The following is a 25,379-nucleotide window of genomic DNA, read 5'->3' as shown; positions in this document are numbered from 1 at the left end:
GTTCTTGTAAATGTTGTACCAATGACTTAAAATATCTTTTAAATACATCCTTTGTCTCTAAGATAGGGTCCCTGTTTCCCATAGGACAAGCCTGGAAAGGATGACCGTACAATAATTCATAAGGTGAAAGCCCAATATCTTTACATGGCTACACAGCAAGAGGAAGACATGTAATCCAAGGTAGTTGGATCTCTAAAGATAATTTAGTCAGTTGCTGTTTTATTTCTTTATTCATCCTTTCTACTTTCCCAGAAGAGGGAGGATGCCAAGGGGTGTGGAGATCCCAAGTGATTTCTAAGGCCCCAATCAGATTCTGCAGTACTTGGGCCAAAAATGTGTTCCCTGATCCGAGTCTATCCTCTCCACTACTCCATATCTGGGAATAATTTGTTCTAATAAGACCTTATTCACGAGGCAGTTGCTCGGGCTGAGGGGAATGCCTCCACCCATGAGGTCAGATGGTCCACTATGACCAGCAAGTATTTAAGGCGACCCACTGGTGCCAGCTCAGTGAAGTCCACCTGGATGCTTCGGAATGATTTGATTCCCGGAGCTCATCCCCCTTTTCGGGACATTGAGCAGCCTTGTTAGTTCCTTGGACAAACGAGACAGCTGTCCACCAGTTTTGGGGCCATGGTATATAGGCCAGGGGAAACATAGCTTGTCAGCACAGCATCACACAGGTTTTGGACATCCCAGAGACTGCCCTGGTGCAGTTGCTGAAGGACCTGTCTCATACTTGCTTTGTCAGTATCTCTCCACCATCAGGTAAGAGCCATTGTCCTTCTGAGTTCCCAACTGCTCCAAGAATCGAGACCTTCTCATTTTCTTTGGGTAAAACTAGGAGAGGGTAGACTAAGGGAAAGTACAGGTATCAAGGCCATTATATGAGAAATCTCCTGGTCTCCAGCTCCCTTGGCCTCCTTATCTGCTTATCTACTTCCCCTTGCCTCAAAAGACTTTCCCATCTGATGTCCCTTTACATGTATTACTGCTACATTTCTGGGAGCAAAATGGTTTCCAGTACTTCTCTGACTAGTGTATGGTAGACCGGTTCTTTACTCTTACTATTTACAAACCCTCGTTCTTCCCAAATTTTCCAAATATATGTCCATACGCCAGACACATTTCAAATTGGTGTATATATTCCCATCTTGGGGCCGCAATAACTTCAGCACTTGATTTAAGGCATTTAATCGCATGTCTGCAATTTTTCTTTCAATGCTTTAAACCCCAATCCTCCCAGGAAATTTAAAAATCAATAGTACAACTACTGGTGTGTTCCCTTGTATCCCCCACTACATCATCTACATACTGTAACACCCAAGTTCCCATTACAAGTTGGAAATCTCCCATGCAGTTTTCAAAGATTCAATGAAACAAATTCGGGGACTCAGTATAGCCTTGGGGCAAGAGGCACCATCTCATTTGCTGCTTCCTTCCAGTCTCTGGATTTTCCCATTGGAAAGCAAAGAGATTTCTACTACTCTCCTCTAAAGGGCAGCTACACAATGCATCCTTCAGATCTAATACATTGAACCATTCTGCAGAACTAGGAATCAGGCCCAGGATGGTATATGGGTCCAGAACCACAGGCTGGGAAGCTGATAGCATTTTGTTAATCTCCCTTAGACCATGAACTAAGCTGTATTTCCCATCCTTCTTCTTGATGCGAAGTATGGGTGTTGTGTTCCACTTTCTAGAGCCCTCAAGCTGGGGTGACAAAACATATCTTTTCTTTCTAGAGCTTCCACACTGGGATGATTAAAATATAACTTCCTATTGGACAAGTGATGAGGCAAGACTCCCTAGGATGGTGGGAAAATGGAGTCTGTTTATTTCAAGGACTTTTCCCTTTTTATAATGTAACAAAAACAACTCTGAGCATGTAGGACCACATAAACAACTTGCTATGTAGTTTGCCACCTGATATCGCTCTTCCACCTGGTATCACTCTGCTTCAATCTCAACCCAGATAGTCACTGCCCCTTGACTTCTCAGAAGGCCAAGAGCCCTTAGGAGATGGGAAGCCGAACCAGACATTGTTAGCAGGTTCCCACTGGGCTGAAGGATTTTATACCTCACCCAGAGTTCCCCCACTGACTGTGGTCCTCTACATCTCACTCTTTCTTTTGTTTTAATTGAAGCAGGTATATACCAGTTGTTAAATCTGTTACCATGGGAGGAATCATAAAGGCAAGTTGTAATATTATACAAGCAAGTAGTAACATAACAATATGAATAAACAAAATACTATAAAGATTTCCATGACTCCCAGAAGGAAGGTGTAAAAAATAACTATCAATTCACAACCACACAACCTTCAGCAGCCAAGAGATAGTCCAAAAGCAATCGACTGTCCATCACTTTGTGTGTCAGGGAATCCAATGATTCCTGCAAGTTTTTAAGTCCTGCATCAGTCTTATTGAGAATTATTTTTGATGTTCCTGAGTATACAAAGGATTAACTGCCAGGCTCTTTCAGTGGTGGACACAGTCAGTGATGGAACCACCTGATATTTCTTGGGTCTTCTTTGTTTCGAGGATCTTCTTTTTCCATCTCTCTGTGATGGACAAGGTGGATACAGCTCGTTGGCACCCATCAGGTTCCTTCTCCATCTGTAGAGATACAAGCAAACCCTCTCCCCCAAATAGTTAACCTATCTGGTTCCTTCCATTCATCACTTTCTGGATCTCTCCACATCAGCTGGTGATTATCTAAAGATAGTGGAGCTGCTCGCATTGGATACTGCTCTTCCAGTGGGTTATAAAACCTGTCTGCCAGAGCCAGTGCATCTTTGTCAAAAATCAAAACAATTTTTAATACATAAAGTTAAATTTAGAAATTCTCTAGGATTATCTGTGGCTCCCACTCTCTTTTATTTTTGGAGAATTGTCTTGATCCTGGATTTTGTTGTTGAGAGTCAAAATCTGAATAAATATCACCAAATCGCATTTCAGGAGTGTGTATCAGTAGGCCTGAATCTTTTCACTGATTAAGGAACACTATTTAACCCACACCAGTGTATTAATTTTCCATTGAATGGGAACCGGTGAGTGCTGGCAGGCCTTCTACAGCAGCCCTGCCTAAAAAGCCAAAGTACCTAATTGTTTCCTAACTGTTGTAAGATGTCTTTTCCCCATAGATTGATGGGGATCCTTTTTTTTTTTTACACTAAAAAAGGAGCAAAATCCCTTGCTCCATCCCCAAACCTCCACTCCAAAGGGACAGCACCAAATTCAATCGCTATTGATCTTCCTATGCCAGACATATAGGTGTTTACTGTGGTAGGTGAAATCAGTAAAATGTTAAAAAAAAAAAAAAAGTTTCCTTAGCTCTGCCCCAGGTGCTGTACTCTTGTACTCTCCACAGCTAAAGCACCAACCTTTTGCTTGTTTTTCTCCACATACTTTCTTGTCTGGATGCCCAAGTTAAAATCTTTCCTTGTTTTAAAACTTGTAGGATTCCTTAACACCAATTTTACTCCATTGTATTAAGTTAGTTGTTCTCCCACTAAGTGCCACATCTCTGGCTCCAAACTCTCCTTCTTACAAAGCCACAGAGATGTGCACTCCAGAGCATCTGAGAACCTGATGATCTGCTTCTGAGTTACCAACAAACCTTGCTTCTAACCTAACTAAGCCCGCTTCATACTACCTTTCCCTTGGGAGGGAGGCTAATTTCTTAGTATTTAGCTCATTTCAGTTGAAAAACGAAAGTGACTAGACTAGCCCTTACTGATTCTTCCTGCTTGCCTATTGCTATACTTAGCCCTCAGGGTCACAGGGACTTCTCCACTGAACTTTGCCATGTCAGTCGAGCTGATTAGTATAGGATCTCATGTAGAGCCCCAAGTTTGGGTGTCAAATGTTGTGTCCTGCTTTCTAAAGTCCCCAAGATGGGGTGACAAAACATACCATTGCTTTCTAGAGCCCCCACACCGAGGTGATTAAAATATCGAGTCCTACTTTCTAGAACCCCCAAGTTGGGGTGACAAAACGTACAGTTGCTTTCTAGACCCCCCACACTAGGGTGATTAAAATATTTTAATAGATATAAGAAAATTTTCTCCTTTAACCCCAGAAATCACCAGGGTCTTTTTAGATAACTTAACCCCCTCAGACAAACAGGTCACTGAAGATCTCAATGACCTGTGTCTACTAAGAACACGAGAGTATCCTGGTGGGGTCCCACCCTTAAATTTACCAGAGGTTCCAGGTGGGAGTGTTTCAAGGAACTCCTGACTCCCCTAATCTTCATCAAGCTCAACAAAGAAACACATTCTGCTGTTCCATCCTCTGCTGGGGGCAGTCTTTTTGTATATGCCCTACTTTTTGACATCCCCAACATCTCAAAGGCTTTTTGCTGGCAGGGACAGCAAACCTTCTGTTCTTTCCTGAATATCTCTGTCTCCTTTCCTTGGGGCTTTGTCCTATTGGCTTTTCTGCATTCCTTGCAATTCCCTGTACCATCTGGACTAAAATTTTGGCTTTGTGCTTTTGTTTCTCATCATCCCTTATAGCATACACATTGGTGACCTCCTCCATTAGATTGGAAAGGCTCCTATTATTTCATCCTTCTACTTTCTGTAATTTCCTACTGATATCTAGCCATGCATTGGTCACAAAGTGCAATTTCAAGTCTATTCCTGGGTCATCAGGGTCAAACCCAGTATTTCCTCATGCTAGCTTTTAGTCTATTCAGATATTCAGTTGGTGACTCGTCCTTCCCCTAAGTCACTCCAAAGACCTTTTTCATGTTCTGTGCTTTTGGTACTGCATTTCGAATTCCCATAATTATCAGTTCTCTAATATCCCTTATACTTTCCTGATGTATGGGATTATTGTGATCCCAATTCGGATCTACTAAAGGGTATTTCTGGTCAGCTGGGACTACTCCTGCTGCTGGAGGGTGTCTCCTGTCCCACTCCTTCATAGCTGCTTCTCTAATTAGTCCCCTCTCCTCTTGTGAGAAGAGACAATTCAAAATAGACATAAATTCTCCCCGCTAAAAAGATTAGGGCCCAGGAATTGATCAAATTGCTCTGCTAGCCCAGTGGGATTTTCTATTAAGGTCCTAATTTCCTTCTTAAAGGTCCTGACTTCTGTGGTGCTCAGGGTATCATTCACATATCCTATACTTTTCTGAGCCAAGGGGATTTCTCTTAAAGGATACAATTTAGGACTTGGAGTCTTGGGCTCTGGAAGAGGGTAATTTTGGATATCCCTTTGAATTTGCTCTGATTCCTTCCTTAGTGAAGCAAATGGACCTTTGTGGGGCCTGGGTGGGATTAATTGAATTAAATTTTCCTGTCCCCTCAGGGCCCCTCTACCCCCCAGGAGCTGATTGAATTAAGTCTTCCCCTTCCCTTTCAGGTCTGGAGGCCATGGTTTCCTGAGGTGGGGCTAAGTATGGAGGAGGGAGAGATAATAATGGGTTCCATTGCTGTGTCTTTAAAGTCTCCTCCTTTATGCCTTTTTCACTTTGATTCTTATTCAACATTAACAGGCCCTGGAGAGCCATAATCCAGCATATACTGCCTCCTCTGGATTAACAGATTCTTTACTATTAACATACATATTTAGTTTTTGGCACATCCAGTCTTCAAGGGAGCCATACTTAGGCCAAATTGCGCCTCCCCCAATATCCTTGTTATCCCAGACAAAACAATAATACCTTATCATCTTTTTCTTGCTTTATCCTTATATTTTGGCAGTTTGTTCCAGTTACTTAATTTATCTCCCAAGGGACTATCTACCGGTATTTTCTGATCATTTTTCTCCACGAAGGGTGGCTGGGACTGGGCCCAAATCCATTGAATTTGAATGGAGTCTAAATTCCAAAATGCCCAAACACGTCAATTGTCACTAATTAACCCCAGTCACCCAAGAAGGGCTGGCCTATTCTATCCTGTTCAGAGTACTCCTCTGGAGTCTGTAACTCAATTCAAGGGGCTCACGGGAGGCTTACCTCTGGGTTGCTGCACAGCAAATTGCTTGACTGATCTGTCCTCACATGGAGCCAGTTGGAATTTTTACCGTGGAGTCTCTCCCTTTTGCTTTGCCCTGAGTTTCTCCACTTTGGGGCCACTTTACTTTGGGGAGCAAGGAGAAGCCTCTGGATGTTGGCGAGCTGCCTAAATCAGGGCAGCCCGCTAGCACCCAAGAGTTTGCCTACTCACCAAGTCATGTGATCCTGGATGAGCCCCCAAAACTGTGTGGCTCAGAAATGGTGAGGAGTCACTGTTTAATAAAAAAAGCTGGAGAGATATCTAGGAATAAAGCAAAATTTATTGTACATTCTCACAAGAAGTGGGCGTCCCTCCCATAGAGCAAGTGGTGGAAAGGAGGAGGCACTTTTTAGGACAGGTTTTACACTTTAAATAGTCCCTAAGACAAAACACCCCTCCCACCACTGACCATCATTCTCATTGGCTGAGGGTTTCACAATCTAAATGTGGGAATTACCCAAGAACTTGAACTTGACCAATAAGTACATAGTTGCCCATATTTGATGGAAATAGGTGAAAAATGATGTCATGGGAGGATAGCAGCACAGGGACTTAGGTAAGCTCTTGAGTCAGTGTTCAAGAACCTTCAGGCCTACTCCAACTCCGAAGGAGATGAAGCTTTACTTGATTTTCACAAATGTCTTGAGAGATCTCATATTATTCAGTGGGAATATTGCTCCTTTATTAGCAAAGGGAATGCTGACAAAAATATAGATTTTTTTCATATGGAATTTTTAGTCTAAATCATGCCTTATGGGACAAGGGAAGCCTGGAATTTTTTGCTCTCCTAGGAGAGGAGAAAGAGATAGAGCAGAAATGTATTAGTAATGAAAGGATGGCAAGGAAGGATTCTGCTACCTTAGGATGAATCTAATTATAAGCATTGGAGCCTTGTCTGATTCACTTAAGAAGTAGTATTCTATTTGCCACGCTGGGGGATATGATGCAGTTAATCTCTCTCCATTTTCACTTCCCTATGTCATTGTTACATAGCAATAAATGTCATTACCTTCTTTCTTTAAGCCTTGTTTATTTACTGTCTATAATGAATTTTATACCCTGATAAAAATAAATTAGTGAGTGAATACTTACTATAAAGAGTAGAACATGCAAGGAGAAGGTAAAGAAAACAAAGCTGAAAAAATTAGATTGACCAAGACTCAAAAAACAAATTAATTACAACTAATTTGCAGTATATTACATATGAGTGAGTATATATGTGTATATGTGTATGTGTGTATATTTCCTATATTTGAAGCCTTTCTTGCTCACTGCCCAAAAAGAGGTGTCAATAATTTATTTATTTATAGCAATAGAGGAAGTCATAATGGTGATTCAAGATCAGATCATTCCCATCAGAAATTATTAAAGAGCTATCTTTAAGCAGACCAAATGTATTGGTTGATGAGGAGCATACAATAAAGGGTTGGACATTTAGCATCTATTGAATATAAAGAAAGACGGAGTCATATAGCAAGAATCATATTCCAGAATCATTCTCCTTTATAAACAACAGAGAACTTAATCTCCAAATATCCTTGAGAATCCAAAACATACACTCGACTGAATCTGGAACATTTTTACCATTGCCCATAGTCACTTGGACATAACATTGAGTCATAAAAATTTAAGAATACTTTTAATACGTATTACCATATACAATAATGATAATCTGTAAACTACATGAAGTAAAAAACTTTCAAAATATATAGATCTGATAGAAGAAATTAAACTCATGTGGGGAAAAAATGAGATACATGTCATATTACCCAATATTGAAGTAATCCCAAAAATGTTTTAATTTTAAGAAAATGAAGTTATATCTTGGTAATCTTATTTTTTAAAGGCAATAATTTTATCTTTTTGCACAATTCTCTGAAGGATATCAAATATAATAGAAGCAATAGCAGGGTAGGGACTTCTTTTATTTCTAACTGAACTTTATCAAAAAATGGAAAAGAAAATGACAGCAATAACTAACATTTATACAATGCATTGGAGTTTGTAAAGTTCATTATATAAAAATAAAATAAAATTTTACTTAAAATATTAAAATTTAAAATTTAAAATTCGGGCAGCATAAATAGAAAAAAAGGAAACAACTGCAAACGCCACTATTGAATATTTAAAATACTTATACAAGTCTAAAAGGCACAGGACAATATTGGAGGTCTCAAAAGTGGGTAGTTCAGATATCCAAAGACCACCTTGTAAGAAGAAAAAAAAAGGAAGGCTCAGAAATATTGGGTTTCCTTTAAGAAGCCAGAGGAGGAAAGAGGAAGAGAAATAATTCTGGAGATATAGATACATTATTGATATCAAGTTTAAAAGTTAAGAAAAGCTCTTTGATGGAAGAAATGTTAAAGAACATTCAAAAGCTGAAATGCCAAAGGATTATAAGGCCTTAGAAGTCTGTACTGCAGAGGAGAAAGATGCTGGAGATATAGAAGACAGATCAATAAGAAAGAAGAAGAAGAAACATAGACAAAATGGGTAGAAAGTCAAATTATTCAGAGTACTACCCAAGAGTGAATGGATGGAATTGAAAAAAGAGTATTTGGCTCTGCAGAAAGTTAGTATGTCTTCTTTAAAAAAAAAAATCCTAAATAAAGCCTAAGAATTTCAAGATGAACACAGATCTTGGAATAAACAAACAAACATGCAAATAGTAGATTCTGTCAACCTCCTGAGGAGGATAATGGGATCCCAGTTTGTGAGTAGATTGATTGTGAACATCTGCAGGCAACCTTGTCAATTATATCTGAAATTGTTTATGTTGATATGTTAGAAAGAGTTACAGAGTGCCATCCTAGCTTTAAAACTCCAGAGGATGCTCAAGCAGTGATCAAAGCACATAAAAAAAAATTTAAAAGAAATATAATTGGAAATTTGAGATCCTCTTTGATGACCATGAAATCTTCTTGGCAGAAGATTTTAGTAGATAGGATGGCTATATTTAATAAGCCTGGTGGAATCAAACAAGAGACAAAGAAGTAGATCAACAAAGCTGAAAAAATTATACCAATCAAGACTCAAAAAACAAATCAACACATTAGGCTTTCACAATATGATTGAAAAACTTGAATTTTACTTTACCTTGAAAACCTTTAAATTTATTGAACATTTTTACCATTCTTAAGAATGGAAACAGAAATTCTGTTTCCTTTTCATCCTGGTACTACAGAATGTTGTTTTAAAAGCCAACCCTTAATTGAATTAAATTTAACTATTTTGAGGCTATAGATAAATTTTTCTTTAGGAATATAGCTTTTTAATCATTTAACATTTTAAATCAACTGATCAAATGGCAAATTAACAATTAAATTGCTTAGGGGAAATAAAAGAAAAAAAGCTAGGGATTCTAAGAGAAAGTGAATATATTTCAGACATAGGAAAAAGCTTATTCAAATGCATAGAAAGAACAGATGAAATGTCATATACTAGGGATAACTAATAGACTTGTTTGGATAAACCAAAGAATTTGTGAAGAGGAATACTGTAAATTACTTTGGAAAAGTAGACTGGAGCAAGGTTGTGAGGGAAGTTAAATGCCAAGCTGAGAAATTTGTATTTGATCTTAGAGGCAATAGGAAGCTATCAAAATATCTTGAGCCGAGGAGTGATATGGCCAGACCTGGGCTTTAGGATTATCCCCTGGACAGATGTGTATTGGATGGATTTGAGGGAAGAGTGACTTCATGCATGGAAAATAATTGAGAGACTATAGGAATAGTCTAATCAAAGAATGATGATGAAAGTCTGAATGCTTATAACTAGAGAAAAGGAGAGGAGACATGAGAAATGTGAAGGTAGAATCTACGAGACAATTGGTGGGATAGGGAGAGCAAGGGGGCATGAGGAATCATGCTATGGACAAGAATAACTCGAAGGAACAGTTCTTTTTGCATATATGGAAAAGTTTGGTAGAGCAGTGGGTTTGGAGGAAAATAAATGAGTTTTGCTTTAGAATTATTGAGTTTGGGATGTCTACAGAATATCGAGGAGGAGAAATTATCCAGTAGGAAAATTGGGGATATGCAACCAGATCTCAAGCGGGAGAGAGAGACTAGGGTTGGAGATATCTCTAGCCCTAGTCTCTCTCTCCCTCTTGAAATTATATATAGGTATAAATATAGATAGATATCTATCTATATCTATCTATCTATTTATATAACTGGGAGCCATTTGCATAGAAATTATTATTGAATATATGAGAGCTAATTAGATCACAAAATAAGAAAAGAATGCCAAGGCCAGAGCCATGAGGATAGACCCACAGTTAGACAATGGGATATGGATAATAACAGTAACAGAAAATGAAAACATTGCTACAACTCTCCATTATTATTGAACTAGAATCCCAGTTGAATAGTCCTAACAGAGTTATAATGACTCACTGGGAAGGGCAAAATATATGATATCTAAAAAGTTCAAGAGACATAATTTCTGGGTTATTAGTCATTTTATTGATAATGTAACATAAAAGAAGTCATACCATTCATGATTGCCAACGACCATCATGGCAGTGGTTTCATAGCTTATCTGCTTTTGGAAGGGGTGTTTCTGAGGGTAGTAATCAACTCTGATTGATTAATGATTAATGAGAAAATGAATATTACAATGAAGAGCTAGACTTATTCTAATGTTCTTTGATTTTGTCATTTACTTCTAAATTACCCCCAACTGGGGGCAATCTAATAAAAATATTTATCTACACTTGTATCTGAGTAGAACAGAATGGCATTAAATTCCATGCAAGATTGAGGAGAGTTAATTCAGTTTCCTTCAAGTGATTGAACTTTGAAATGAGGCCTATAGAAAATGGGGAGGGTCTAACTTTGAAATGAGGACTATAGAAAATGGGGAGGATCTCCTCAAATCATTGTCTAATAATAACCATTTCTCTCAATAATCAACTTCAGTATAGTCATCCATTGCCATCAAGCTGCCCTGGAAAGAGTGAGATAATCATACTTCATTAAACATCAAACACCCAAACTATTGTTCACTTATTACCCACACTTGACCCAAAATCTGAGCTGTAGACACCGGTCCTCTTGGTGCTGGTATCTCTACACATTTTTTTTTCCCCCTGAGGCAATTGGGATTAAGTGATTTGCCCAGGGTTACACAGCTAGGAAATGTTAAGTGTATGAGACCAGATTTGAACTCAGGTCCTCCTGACTTCAGGGCTAGTGCTCTATCCGCTGCAAGTATCTCTACACATTGACGAATCTTGCAAAATGCATTTCTGAAAAGTTGAAAAATCCGTTTTTTTGGGGGAAGGAACTAAGTAATTTCTAAGGTCCATTTTACTTCTAAAAACTGTGAACCTATTGAAAGAACCTCTTTAGTAAGTCCATTTGTAAAGCAAACCCCTAAATTTATTTTTATATTAGCCATTAAAGAAAATTATCATAGAATCATCTCATTCAATCACTATCTAAGCAAAAACTTCCTTTCCAATATTCTTGAAAAGTGGTCAACCAATCTTCACTTAAAAGGCTCTAAAAGTTACCTGTTCAGATTTTGGATAGCTCTGCTATTAGGATATAAATGTATAATCGTGGATCTTCATAAGATTAAAGCTAGAAGAGACATCAAAGTAGCCCAGTTGTTCTACTCCTTCATTTTATTGATGAGATAAAGTAAACCCTAAAAGAGTAAAATGACTTGCCCAGCTGCACCCAGATAGTAAGTAGCAGAGCTGGCAATTAAAGCACTGCATAAATGGTTAATATTGGTCACACCCACAAAATAGGAAAATAGTTCTTCTGAAATGAATTGAACTCTGTCTCCTTCCCCTACTGATGATTATATTATAGAGTTAATGTTACATTAACATTTTCTTATTTGCTAAAAAAAAAACAAAAAACAAACAAACAAACAAACCCCTCTTTTTATGGATCCAGATAATAAAGACAAACCCAGAACTCTAGGGAATGTATGTGAGGGAAACTCACAGATATGAGAGAATTAGTAATCATATCTTTTCTCAAGTTCTCCGGTCCTGAGATTTCATGCCTCTTATTCATTCCAGCTCTGCTTGGCCATTCAGGAAACTGAGATGGTACTGTCATCCCTAACTGATGGCTATGGACAAATACCTTTTGCCTTAGGTCAGAGGAGGGAAAATGAGGGTTTTGCAAATCCAATTCAATCAGATTGACAAGGAAAATAAAACATATTAAAAGCACAATATTAGATGAGATAACAGGATACAGATAATTATCTTAAGATAATTACACACTATAAATAGACAATGTGGTAAATCCAGAATTGAACATGAGGAAAAGAATATGCTGTATTGCCAGTGGGAAACTGTAAAGTTCTTTTAATAACCTCAAGTTTCTTCCCCCAAACAAAGGCTTCTCTTTTTAACCTCAGCATCCTACAAATTGTGTTGTATGTTAATGAATCATATAACAAAATAGCCTCTGGAGGATTATGAGTATGACTTATGAGTAATGGGAAGGTATATTGTGAGTATGAGGCAGCTGCAGAACTTTATAAACAAGGAATTATGAACACAAAACTAGGATAAAAGATGCCATTGAAGAAATGTATTAGTAGAAAAAGAAGGTAGACAATAAAAAGAAGAAAGATGGGACCTATAATGTTCTGGTTTAGCTTTCTGGAGGTCTTGGAACTAGCCTTTGTTTCAGCAGAGTAATCATCACAAGAATAGCTGGGGATAAAGCCCAAAAGTCTTTATTGTCTCCTTGCCTGGGGCTTGGGTAGCTTTCTGGAGACCTTTCAGAAGGGCCTTGGTCTCAGTTGGAGAAGCAGGAGAGCCACCACGAGGCTGATGAAGATGGAATGTCTCTCTCTAAGTCTGAGAGCTTGAGCTCCAGTTTATATACTCTATTACAATTAAATCCATTCATCATACTGAGTACAAGCCAATCATTATATCACTAGGGAATCATTATTTGTTGTAAGATTAACTCAATCATACTGAACAAGAGAACTCACATGTAAACTAGATAACCATTGTCTTATCAATTCCACTGAGTTAACAACTTATTTAAATCAATCATACTAAGGCTTAAGTATATTTCTCCAAAGTTCCTGCCTTTTACATCTCCCGCTTTCTTTTGTTCTAGAACATAGGTGGTCATGCCCTCCCTGACTTCTCAGAAAAGGGGGGTGAAAACGCCAAAAAATAAGGAGTCAAACCAGATTTTGTTAGTGGGTTTCTGAAGGGTCTCACTTGAAACAGGTATACATAAATCCATCAACATAGGAGGTATTACACAAGCACATAATAATATAATACAGGCTAGTAGTGATGTAACAAACAACATGAATCAATATGAGGAATTATACATGTCCATAAGTCCTAGAAATAGTCCAAAACCAATCTGTTGTCCATTATTTCCTGTGTCAGGGAATCCAATGATTCCTACTGGTTCTGAAGTTCTGTAAAAGTTTCATTATCAGCCATGCTCTTTCAGTGTCAGATGTTTCTTAGGTCTTCTCCTTTGTTTCAAGGTTTTTTTCCTTTTTTTTTTTTTTTTTTTTTCTATCTCTCTCTGATGGACAAGGTGAATATGGCTCATTGACACTCATCTGATTCCTTCTCCATCTATAGAGATACAAGCAAACCCTTTCTCCCAAGCAGTTAACCTATCTGGTCCCTTCCATTCACCACTTTCTGGATCTCTCCTCATCTGGATCTCCAATTACATTGGAGCTGCTTGCACTAGACTCTGCTCTTCTGTTGGGTTAAAAAACCTGTATTCTCCCTGATTGTAATCCCTTTCTCCCATCTGATTGCTTCTCGGCTGATTGATGATATCAGAGTACTGAAGTTATAAAGATTCTCTGGGTATAGTATTGGCTGTCATCATGCCCCAAGGGTTTTTTGCCTGGGCCCTGGAGCTGGGTCCCCCTTCTCATTTCCCTGGGTCAAGTTACATTCTGAGGCCCAGTGGAAGCCCTTGTTGCATTTTGGACATGGGGTTTGGGGTCTTATTCTCTCACCCTGTCTTCTCATTCTATCTCTATGCCAACATTGAGCTTGTGTTTTTCTATATTATTGTCACTGTGAAAATTGATTCTTCTTCTTCTGCTCACTTCACTCTGTTTCTTCCCAGTTTCAGAGAAACTATTCATTTTGACATTTGTTATGGCACAATAATATTTCATCATGTTCATATGTGACAATTTATTGTGTATGAAGTTAACATTAAAAAATGCTATAAATATTTTTTGTTTATGCAGATCCTTTTCCTCTTTCTCTCATCTCTTTAGAATATAGTGGGTCAAAAGCAACATTTTGGGCAGAATTTCAAATTGCTTTCTAGAATTGTTGGACTAATTCACAGTTCTACCAATATTGCATTTATCTCTTTTTTTTTTCTTTCCCAACATCATAGCTATGAGATAGAATCTCTTTTTTTGTTCTGATTTGTATTTCTTTAAGTATCAGTGGTTTAAAGTATCTTTTTTCACTTGGTTATTGATACCTTAGATTTCTTCCTTTGAAAAGTGCCTTTGACTATCAGGGAATGATTTTTAGGTTTATGAATCTTAATTGATTCCTTATATATCTTGGATATAAAGCAGAGAGATTTACTACAAAGATTTTTGTCCCAGCTGCTTATTTCCCTTCTAATTTTAATCCGCTTAGTTTTATAAAAACTTCTCAATTACATAAAACAAAAATTATGCAATTTTCTGTGACCCTATAATTTGCTTAGTCATGAAGTCTTTCCCTTTCTATAGATGTGAAGGTAACTTCTTCCTTGTACCTCCAATTTGCTTATGATGTCATTTTAAATATTTAACTCATGTATCCATTTGGAGTTTATCTTAGCACATGGTGTAAGATGATGTTGTATATTAACTTTCTGCTGAATTACATTTCAGGTTCCCTAGAAGTTTTTGTCAAATGGTGAGTCCTTATTCCAGTAACGGAGGTCTTTAGGTTTATCAAATATTGTATTATTATAGTATTTGCTTATTTCAGCATATTGTATATTCCATTTGTTCCACTGATTAGAGTCTACCTTTTTGTTTTAACCAGTGTTGTTGTTTAGTCATTTCAGTTGTGTCCAACTCTTTGTGACCCCATCTGGAGTTTTCCAGATAAGGGACATCCCTTATTCAAAAATTCACCAGAATGCCTTCCTAATACAAACACTAAATTCTATAACAACTTTTATGATTCTAAGGATTTTGTATTTACATTTTAATAAGTACCCCTTTTATTCACAACCTTGAATCTTTATAATCACTTTCTGGTAAGAAGTGTCTTTTGTCACACACATATATATATATACACCCCAGGCCACCTAAACCTATTTTCTTTTCCACATGACTTTGCAAGAGCACATTCCCTTGCTTCTCAAGCTTAATAATAAGCTTTCAATCATTATCAAACAACAAGGAAAAGGCCAGTTTCAATTGTTTTGTGCATTATATAACTGGTGTCATAGGAATTGTAATTGAATATAAGAAGTGGGCTTTGACCTTTGATCCACAACAATACTACTAGATCTGTTCCAAAGAGATAATAAAAAAGGGGAAAGGACCCACATGTGCAAAAATGTTTGTAACAGCTCTTTTTGTGGTGGCAAAAAATTGGAAATTAAGAGGATATCTATCAATCGAGGAATGGCTGAACAAGTTGTGGTATATGGATATTATTGTACTCTAAGAAATGATGAGCAGGGGGAATTCAGAAAAACCTGGAAACAGTTACATGAATTGGTGTTCAGTGAAATGAGTAGAACCAGGAGAACATTATACACAGCACCAGTAACATTGTGCAGTGTTCAACTATGATAGATTTAGCTCTTCTCAGCAATATTATGATCCAAGACAATTCCAAAGGACTCATGATGTTATCCATATCCAGAGAAAAAGCTATGGAATGTGAATGAAGATGAAGCATATTTTCACTTTTTGTATGTGTGATTTTTACCTTTTGTTCTGTTTTTTCTTTCACAACATGACTAATGTGCAAATATATTTTCATGATTGCACATGTATAGACTATATCAGATTGTTTGTTGTCTTGGGGAGGGGAAGAGAAAGAAAAAAATTGAAACTTAAAACTTTATAAAAATGAATGTTGAAAACTATCTTTACATGTCATTGAAAAAATAAAATACTATTTACAAAACAAAGTAAACTAGAAAAAATAAACAAGCAAACTAACCAAAAAGAATTATTTTATTAGAGAAGTTTAGATGTTTATATCTGTTTAGAACTTAGCAATTTGTTTTTGTTTTTTCTTCTTCTTCTTCTTTTTTTTTTTAATTATAGCTTTTTGTTTACAAAACATATGCATGGGTAGTTTTTCAACACTGACCTTCAACAATTGACATTACCAATTTTTCCCCTCCTTTCCCCCATCCCCTTCCCTAGATGGCAGGTAGTCCAATACATGTTAAATGTTAAAATATATGTTAAATACAATATATGTATACATATTTATACAGTTATCTTGCTGCTCAAGACAGATTGGATCTAGAAAGACGGTAGAAAAACCTGAGAAGAAAAACAAAAATGCAAGCAAACAATAACAGAAAGAGTGGAAATGCTATGTTGTGATACACACTCATTTCCCATAGTTGTCTCTCTGGGTGTAGCTACTTCTCTTCATTATTGAACATTTGGAACTGGTTTGGATCATCTCATTGCTGAAGAGAGCCACGTCCATCAGACTTGATCATCATATAATATTGTTGTTGAAGTGTATAATGATCTCCTGGTTTTGCTCATTTCACTCAGTTCATATAAATCTTTCCAAGACTCTCTGTATTCATCCTGCTGGTCATTTCTTACAGAACAATAATATTTCATACCATTCATATACCCAAATATATTCAGCCATTCTCCAACTGATGGGCATCCATTCAATTTCCAGTTTCTGGCCACTACAAACAGGGCTACCACAAACATTTTGGCACATACAGGTCCCTTTCCCTTCTTTAGTATTTCTTTGGGATATAAGCCCAATAGAAACACTGCTGGATCAAAGGGTATGCACAATTTGATCATAATTCCAGATTGCTCTCCAGAATGGTTGGATTCGTTCACAACTCCACCAACAATACATCAGTGTCCCAGTTTTCCCGCTTCCCCTCCAACATTCATCATTATTTTTTCCTGTCATCTTAGACAATCTGACAGGTGTGTAGTGGTATCTCAGAGTTGTCTTAATTTGCATTTCTCTGATCAATAATGATTTGGAGCATCTTTTCATATGACAAGAAATAGTTTCAATTTCTTCATCTGAAAATTGTCCATTCATATCCTTTGACCATTTATCAATTGGAGAATGACTTACTTTCTTATACATTTGAGTCAATTCTCTATATATTTTGGAAATGAGGCTTTTATCAGAACCTTTGACTATAAAAATGTTTTCCTTCTTTATTGTTTTCCTTCTAATCTTGTCTGCATTAATTTTGTTTGTACAAATCCTTTTTAACTTAACTTAATATAGTCAAAATTTTCTATTTTGTGATCAATAATGATCTCTAGTTCTTCTTTGGTCACAAATTCCTTCCTTCTCCACAGGTCTGAGAGATAAACTATCCTATGTTCTTCTAATTTATAAGCTCATTTTTTATGCCTAGATCATGAACTCATTTTGACCTTATCTTGGTGTATAGTGATAAGTAACTTAGCAATTTCTAAATGAAATAATTACATGAGGAAAAAAGAAAAGGGTTTTGATATGCTAATTTATTTACTTATTTTTTTTATCTGAAGTTTGATTAACAGAGAGTGCTTGGGGGTAGAGGATGAGTGGAGAGGAAATCATTATCTTCCTAATACTATGGGAACACCCTAACTATATTTTAGATCAGATTCTTTGTTTTTTTCATGTTGAAATACACATACTTAAAAAATAATGGCAAATGGTTCCTACAGATGTATCCTTGAGCATGTGGTGAATGTAAAATATTAATGTTAATGCTACCTGGGAGAGCAGTGTGCTAATTAAGGTGTAGAGACATTTTTATTATTGGCCTTGTTTTGGGGTACTTCCATAGAACTATTAAAGTTGTTCTTTAAGCTCAGGTGTCCCATATTTAGTTTTAGCCCAAAGATATTTTGAGGGGAAAGTAAATCATGGGAAAACTTAGAAATTGTATAATTTTGAAACATTTCAGTAGGGAAACTAAGTTTTCCATTCATTAAAAACACATGTACATATATACAAACGTATTATTATTTCTATTGCTCTAGCCTTCCAATTTGTCTTCTTAACTCAAATTTTCTCCACATTCCAATATATCTTGCACATGGTCACCAAATAATTTTTCTAAAGCACAGGTGTAATTATGTCACTCTTTTACTCAGCAAAATCTAGTAGCTCTGTATGTCTCCTGGAGCAACTCTTATGAAGAGTTACAACTCTTCACAACCTAGTACTTTCCAAACATCCTACTCTTATTCACTAATTCTCTTCACCTTTTGTACAGCTTAGTCATATTGATTTACATGCTGTTTCTTACACAGCAAGCTTCAACTGCTAGAAATTTCCATTCTTTTGCACTGTTTGTCCCTCCATCCCACCCCAAAACCCTAGAATGCTCACTCATCTAGCTTTGATCTTTTGGAATCACAGGAAGGAAGGAAGGAAGGAAGAAAAGAAGGAAAGAAGGAAGGAAAGAAGAAAAGAAGGAAAGAAGGAAGGCAGGAAGAAAAGAAGGAAAAAAGGAAGGAAGGAAGAAAAGAAGGAAGGAAAGAAGGAAGGAAGGAAGGAAAGGAGGGAGGGAGGGAAAGAAAGTTCAACATTCAAGCTTTTTTGGAGGAGGTGTATTTAGGCTGTTGTCCATTTTATTAGCTGTTTCTTATAGCTTTATGTCATCTGCATATTGGATAAGCATATCATTTATGTTCTTATCCAAGTCACTGAGAAATATGTCAAAAAGCACAATTCTGAGCACAGGTTCCTAGAACTCTCTTTTGAGGACATTCCCTTTCAAGTTGACATTGAGCATTATTGATGATTCTTTAGGTCTTTCAATTTAACCAGTTTCAGCCACCTAACTATGCTGGCATTGTACTCACATAGCTCCATCTTTTTCACAACAATGTATGAGAGATTTTTCTCAAATGCTTTTTTACTCTAGTAAACTATCGCTATAATTTCCCCCTAATTTAATGGTCTAGTAACCCTGTCTATAATTTTACCAAGAACTGAAGTCAAGTTCACTGACTTACAATATGGAGACTCTATTTTCTTTTCTTTTTTTTTAAAATAACTTTTTATTGATAGAACCCATGCCAGGGTAAATTTTTACATTATTTACAAGCACTCACTTCTGTTCCTCCTTCCACCTCCTCCCCCAGATGGCAAGCAGTCCTATACATGTTAAATAGGTTACAGTATATCCTAGATACAATATATGTGTGCAGAACCGAACAGTTCTCTTGTTGCACAGGGAGAATTGGATTCAGAAGGTATAAATAACCCGGGAAGAAAAACAAAAATGCAAACAGTTTACATTCATTTCCCAGTGTTCTTTCTTTGGGTGTAGCTGCTTCTGCCCATCCTTGATCAATTGAAACTTAGTTAGATCTCTTTGTCGAGGAAATCCATTTCCATCAGAATACATCCTCAAACAGTATCATTGTTGAGGTATATAATGATGGAGACTCTATTTTCTTTCCCTTAAAAAAAAAGGAACATTTGCTTTTCTCAAATGCTGCATTTTTCTCTTCAAATCTCTATTTGCTTTCAACTATCATTGAAGTGAGGTACAATGGTACAATGGATAGAGCACATGGTCTGGAGTTAGGAAGATCTGAGTTCAAGTCCAGTCTCAGACACTTATTAGCTGTGTGATCTTGAGTAAGTCATTCAACAGCTCTATCTCAGTTCCTCATGTGTAAAATGGGGACCCACTGGAGAAACATACTTTAGTATCTTGACCAAGAATCACACAGAGTCAGATATCACATCATCATCACTGATAGTGGCTTAGCTATCAGATTGTTAAGAACCTGAGGATATAACTCATCTAGCTAAGTGACTTAAAGACATCCAGGGCAATCAGGTCCTCTCTCTTCCTTGTTCCCCATTTGGAATTTTCTTGGCAAAGATATTGGAGTGATTTGCAACTTCTCTCTTCAGCTCATTTTGTAGATGAGGAAACTGAGATGAACAGGGTTAAGTGACTTGTCCATCTAGGAAGTGTCTGAAGCCAGATTTGAACTCAAGGATATGAGTTTTCCTGATTCCAGGCCCAGTATTCTCTCCATTATACCACCTAGTTGCAAATACTAATTTAGGTTATTATCTTCTGTTAGCCATTTTTATTCCATCCTTTCCAGTTCAAAGCTCATTCTGTTTGGCAGAGTAAATAAGTGGATTAAGAAATGATCAATTCTGCCTTTTGCTTGTCATTAATTGCTTAAATGATTGTTGATTGATTAATGGGAGGACTTTCATTAATCAATCAACAGTCATTCATTCAATGCCTCCTGTGTGTGCGCATGTCCATGTATGTGCATGCACATGTGTGTGCACAAACGTCCTAGGCAAATTAAAGCAATGACAAATTAAAGTCCCTAACCTTAAAAGTCTTACATTCTCCTGGAGGAAACAAAATAAACCATTTAGGGATAAGGACCAACTCATAGTTCAATTGTTATAGGACACTCCCAAGTAATGAAATGTCCTCAACCAGTAAAGGTCTAGAAAGTTCTCAACAATTTGTATTCTTAGAGAATTGCCTAGAGCACTAAAAAAAAAATGACTTGTCAAGGACTGTATAGTTAATATGAGTCAGAAGAGCCGCTTGAACCCAGGTCTCCTTGGTTCTGAGTCCAGTTCTTTCTCCATTTGCCATGTAGCTTCTTCTAAACAATTCATATATTTATTGATTTATTTTTGGCAAGGCAGTTGAGGTTAAGTGGCTTGCCCAAGATCACAAGCTAGTGAACATTAATTGCCTAAAACTAGATTTCAAGGTTGTCCTGAATCCAGTGCTGATATTCTATCTCCTGATCCATCCAGCTGCCCCTGCTTCTTATATACAAATGAGGAAGAAAAGGAATAAGTATTTATTAAGCTTCTACTGTGGACCACTGTGCTGAGAATTTGATAGATACTGTCTCATTTGATTTTCACAACAACTCTCTGAAATGGGTGCTTTTATTATTTCCATTTATAGTTGAGGAAATTGAAATGGAATTTAAGTGACTTGCTCAGACTTACACAGCTGGTGTATGAGATTTGAACTCAGGTCTTTTTGACTATGGGACCAATATTTTGTCCAACTAACTGCCCAAGTATGTGGAAAATGAAAAAAATGTAATTTTTGGAAGGATGTACCAGCATTTGGGAAGATCAGAAAAGATTTCATAATAGAATGAAATACTTGAATTTAACTTTGAAGGACATATAAAAGAAGTATATTCCAGGTAAGAGAGATGATCTGTGCAAAGGTACAGAGACAGGAAACAGAATGTCATATATGAGGAATAATCAGTCAGCTGACAAATTTGTTTGGACCATAGAATGTACAAAGAGATATGATGCAGTAGATAGCGCGCCAAGCCTGGAGTCTCAGAGACTCATATTCCTGAGTCCAAATCTGGTCTCAGATACTTCCTAGATATGTAATCTTAGGGAAGTGACTTAACTCCATTTGCATCAGTTTCTTCACCTGTAAGATGAGTTGGAAAAAGAAATGGCACACCACTTCAATATTTTTGTAAAGAAAACCTATTAAAGGGATCACAAAGAGTCAAACTTTATAAAAAATAAAGAATAAGTTTGGAAGAGTAGGCTGGAACCATATTGTGAAGGGCTTTAAATGACAAACAGAGGAATTCATGTTTAATTTGAATGTGAGAAATAATTCATTTGGAACCTTATTCTATTCTAATAAATATTAATCAATTTGATAGAATAGTATATTTTTATAATTTTAACCATCACACTATGAGCAATGGAGAGGTATTGATGGTTATTTGGTAAGAGCGGGATATGATCAGATTTGTGCTTTAAGGGAGGAGACCAAGAAAAAAATTGTTGCAAAAGCTCAGGCAAAAGGTGATGAAGGCCTGAATCAGAGTAATGGTCATGAGTGAGGGGTTACAGGGCACAGGTATTAAGGTTTTTTAGCAATAGATTCGGTAAGCTCATTGTATATAAAAATGAATGAGAATAAGGAGTCAAGCATGAATCCAAAGTTCTGAATTTGCATTTTGGAAAGCATGGTGATGTCCTTCATAGTAATGGGGAAGGTTACAAGAGCTGTCCGCTTACACTTTGTTTTGGGAAAGACAAAGAATTCTGCTTCGGACGTGCTGAGTTGTGGCCAACTTGAGGACATTCAATTCAAAGTGTCCAATTGAAACTTGGTCATGTGGAACTAGGGTTAGCATATAGCTCTATGTGTCATCTGCTTTAAAGATAGAGATAACTGAAGATAACTTAGAAGGTAATGAGATTACTGATAGAGAATGTAGAGTGAAAAGATGATCCACTCATTTGGGCAGTGTTCCTATCCCTTCTCTGTTCATTTCCCTTTCTCAAGTACAGCTGAAAACTTTGTATTGTTCATGTAAGGAAGAGTGATCCTTGGCAGTTCACTTGTCCAAAACAGGGCTTCTTAAACTTTTTCCATTCACAACTCCTTTTCTTCCATAATAAATTTGCATAATAATGAGATGGATGTGCTTGTTTATTTTTACATAAAGAATTAAATCTTGGTGATATATTTGATATTTTTTTTACAAATTTTTCATGATACCCACAATTGATTACACAACTAGTCATGACCCACAGTGTAACAAACTTTGGTCTAAAACATGCCTGAGATAAAAAGTTGATGAGTAAAATTTGACTCTACAGCTCACTTGTCTGGGCCCAGGTCTTCTCAAAGTTCTAGAAAAAAAAGTTACTGAAGCATTAAAATAGAAAATGAGAATGGGGAAATGAGAATGGGGAGATAGGAAGAAGCAAGAGAAAAAAGAATGGTGAGATGGATAGAGAAGCAGGGGGAAGAGGGACACACACACACACACACATACACACACACACACATACACACACACAAAGAGACAAAGACAGACAGAGAAGGAAGAATGGTGAGATGAAAAAAGAGGCAGGGAGAAGGGGAAAAAGAGGGACAGATACACATACAAACAGACAGACAAAGACAGACAGAAATAGGAACAAGCAGAGATGAAAAGAATGATAACAGAACTTTATAGACCAGGTTTGAAGCCAGAATTTGCAAATACTACATAAGAGTTGAAAAATGAATGCAAGGCTCTCTGCAAAGTCCTGGGGATACAAAGACAAAATAAATTAGTACCTACGCTCAAAGAGGTTACAGAGGAAGGACTTGGAAGCAGAGAATGAGAGAAGTCACTATGTGGTCAACTAATTGGACCGATATCATGGTCAGGGACATATATTAGTCAATCATATTTTTGTCCAATTGTGTCCAATTCTTCTTGACCCAATTTCTTGGCAGAGATACTAGGGAGTTTTGCCATTTCCTTCTTTAGCTCATTTTACAGTTGAGGAGACTGAGGCAAATGGGGTTAAATGACTTGTTCAGGGTCATAGACTCAGTAAATGGCTGCAGTTAGATTTGAAGTCCTTCCTAACTTCTTAACGCCAGACCTGGCACTCTACCCACTTTGCCACCTAGTCGCGTATAATATGGATCAATTCAATTTAGCAATGGAAGCATTTGTTCAACATAGAAGCTACATTTGTTAAAAAATGTTTTATGAACAGTTCCTGAGACAAAGGACAATAAATTGTATGGTTCTGAATTGCTAATTCCTCTAAACATATGGTTTTTCTCACTCAAGTATTTCCTTGCCAGGTTTTTAAAGTTTGTGCCCCTTTTTCATCTTAGATACTGAGTACATTATTGGGAGAGAATAATTCAGGTTTATGTATGTATGGAGATTATTTCTTATCCTTGCATTTGCCTTAATACATGAATAACTATGGTGTTATTTTCAGTATTTATTTTGCTTTGTTGCTTACAAAGTGATTATGCTTAAGATTTAAATGTTCCATTTTACTTGGATAGCTGATTTTGCATAAATGAAAATACATTAGTGGAAGCTTGAACACAAAAATGGTTAGCAGGAGGGAGCGTATTCCCCCACAACAAGAGCTCTGAGATAGTTTTGAGTGATATTACATCACAGCAGTCCTTCTCTGGACCAATGTGAGAGGTTGGAATGAATGAACCAGCCTATAGAAGAAGCAGGTATTAATATAAACTGTGAGAATTAGGAGGAGCTACACAGAGAGTTTGAGACATTCCACACAAGTTATATTTAACTTTTCTTGTGAGATTCAGCTTTTTCTGAGCTTTGTTCCTTTTGATGTTATTCTTTTAGAACAATACCATGCTTCAATGTTTATCATCTGCTATTTGTTCTATTTTTTTTTTTTTAACATATCTTCTTAAATTTAAGTTGGTCGGAATTTCTCCATGCATTCATATTGTTTTCCTTAAATAATTCTTCTCTTTTCTTTTCATCTGAATTATTTCTCTTTGTGGCTTCAGAATTTCGGTCTTGAGAGCTTTGCATTTGGAATCCTACCTATCCTTTTTAAAATCTTTTCAAATCTATTTTGCACCATGCCATCTAGCTGCTTGATTTCTACTTTAGTGGACATAATTAGTTTTTTACCTTTCTGTTCCCTTTAGTAAAAGGCCCTTTTGATTAGAGTTTACAAATCTCATAGACAAATAAATTTTTATCGGTCTATGTTAGGTAGGTACTCTCCATATCCAGGAACTTGTGAGAAGTTCTCTTACAATCTTCCAACTTTTCTCCTCCAAAATTCAAATCACAGAAGGATAGTCAAAGTGCTGGAAGAGGGCTAATTCCTGAACCATGCCTGAATAAGAAGTCCTTCTATTAAAATCTCCAATAAATGATTATCCAATTTTTGTATCAAGAGCTCCAATTAGAAAATCACAATGCCTTCTGGGGCAAGTCATTCTACTTTTGGGCAGTTATATCTAATTATGATCTTTTTTTTTTTTTTACCTTAAGCCTAAATCTTCTCCTTTGTGACTTCCACATATTGTTTCAAGCTCTGACTTCTGGGGTTACATAGAAGAAATCTGAAGCCTGTTCCAAATGATAGATATTCAAGAACTTGAAGATAGTTATGTCTCTCCAAAACTTTCTGCTTCTGGCTCTGCCTCTTCCGCTCCTTTATTTAGTATTCATATAGTAAGTCTTCTAGATTCCTCAACACTTGGGGCTTCTTCTTCTGACTATACTCCAGTTTGTCTATGTCTTTTCTAAAATATGATTTCCATAACTGAGCAGTTGTTGGCTGCCCAGAGTGAATATAGTTGTACTGTTCTTTTATATACTACGGGTGGCAAAACCACCCCTG

At 36.9% G+C, this 25,379-nt stretch overlaps 1 pseudogene; it reads left to right on the top strand.

Moving 5' to 3' along the window:
- Window positions 1–468: 468 nt before the first annotated feature.
- Window positions 469–9,085, top strand: LOC127547563 (la-related protein 7-like; annotated as a pseudogene).
- Window positions 9,086–25,379: the final 16,294 nt, after the last annotated feature.

The sequence above is a fragment of the Antechinus flavipes genome, chromosome 1 (assembly GCF_016432865.1).
Source record: "Antechinus flavipes isolate AdamAnt ecotype Samford, QLD, Australia chromosome 1, AdamAnt_v2, whole genome shotgun sequence".
Taxonomy (NCBI): domain Eukaryota; kingdom Metazoa; phylum Chordata; class Mammalia; order Dasyuromorphia; family Dasyuridae; genus Antechinus; species Antechinus flavipes.
Note: the sequence above shows the minus strand (reverse complement) of the source record. Positions and strands in the feature narration are given on the sequence as shown.